The sequence below is a fragment of the Neophocaena asiaeorientalis genome, unplaced genomic scaffold (genome assembly GCF_003031525.2).
Source record: "Neophocaena asiaeorientalis asiaeorientalis breed wild unplaced genomic scaffold, Neophocaena_asiaeorientalis_V1.1 scaffold93, whole genome shotgun sequence".
Taxonomy (NCBI): domain Eukaryota; kingdom Metazoa; phylum Chordata; class Mammalia; order Artiodactyla; family Phocoenidae; genus Neophocaena; species Neophocaena asiaeorientalis.
The window spans coordinates 2,810,649-2,812,280 of NW_020174273.1; positions in this window are offsets into that span (position 1 = coordinate 2,810,649).

Here is a 1,632-nt window from a genome sequence, read left to right on the forward strand (position 1 = left end):
GTCAGAATCGATAAGCAAAAATATACTTAAAACTTGGTTAAGACTAAAATCACATGTAAGTCAAGTCAGGAAATCAATACATTGTCATACCTTACATGAGAAAGAATAACAATAGTCCTGATCAATGATATGAAGGACAATAAAAGCATTTATTCAATACTGTTGAGATATAGTCCTTATCCTTAATGCATTATAAATTAGTCACATAGTTGAGACAACTAAAAGTCAAAATTTCACGAAGATAACAAGGAATACAAGCAATAAAATAAATGCTGAACACAACAAACTATGGTATAAAGTACAAGTGCTGTGACAGTTGGGAGAAAGAGATTTATTATTCAGGGAATGGTCAGGGAAAGTATTATGGAGCTGTAGATTTAAACTTCACTGTGAAGGGTGAGTGAGATCAGACAAGATAGAAAAGGGGAAAAGTCATTTGACCTCAGGATAATGATCTGAGCAGTAAAAGAGTAGTGTCAATTCACATGGAACATTTTGAAGAATATCAAGTAGACCACTCTGGGAAGAAGGTACATGTAGATACACTTACAGTGGTGTTGGAAAGAAATATGGAGAAACAGGTCTGAGGAAACTTAAGCACCATACCAAGGAGTTTGGAATCAACCTATCCATGAGCAAAGTCCCTTGGAAGATTTAGAGGGGAGAAGTAACATAAACAGAGAATTGTTTTAGGAAAACTAATTGGACAGTAAACTATAAACTAGAATAAAGAAAGAAAACGGGGACCAAACAAAGGACATTATTCAATGAATACTTTTTGAGTGGATTCTCAGTACAAGGAACTGTGAATGATAATAAATATACATAGATGAATAAAGCATGGTCATTCCCCAGGAAACTCTTGCAGTCTAATGGAGGAAATAGAGCAGTGAATTTTAAAAATATAGTTATAAAAAAATTCTATGGAGCCATAGTGGAGAAAGCACTTCATCTGAGTTTGAAAGGTCAACAGATATTCCTTAGGAGACAGAGTGAGAAAGGCCAAGAAATAGTATGAACAACCGTCTAGAGATAGAAAGGAAAAGGACATGGAGGCAATTATGAATAGTTGTTAAAGACTGAAGTATACGACATGTGTTGAAAAAGAGGTGATGAAGCTGGAGAAGCAAGTAAAATGTAAAGTGCGATAAATAGTTCAAACTGTACTGTAGACAATGAAAACTTAGAAAAAAATTTTAAGTTAAGGGAGTAACATAACACGATAAGCAATTTAGCAAGATAACTCTACCAAGCAGTGTGAAGGAGCTTAATTAGAAGTACATACATTGATGGAGGCCAATTAGCAGATTACTGAAATAGTTTCGGTAAGAAATAATGAGAGAGAAAACTCCTGCAATCACATGGGTATGGAAATAAGAGAGTGAATTCAATAGGAACCTAGGAGATAGAAACAGCAGAATTTAGTGACTGATTAGGTGTAGCTAAAAGAGGGAAAAGCAAGAGGAGATGATTTAAAGATTCCTGGCCTGGGTGACTGAGTGAATGATGGAGAGAAAGGCCTGCCTTGAGAAATGGGGTGGGGAACTGAAAAGTGAGTTCAATTTGGGACATGTTATATTTCAGGTATCTGTGAGTCAACCAAGTAAAGAAGACTATTAGTCAGTTGTAAAT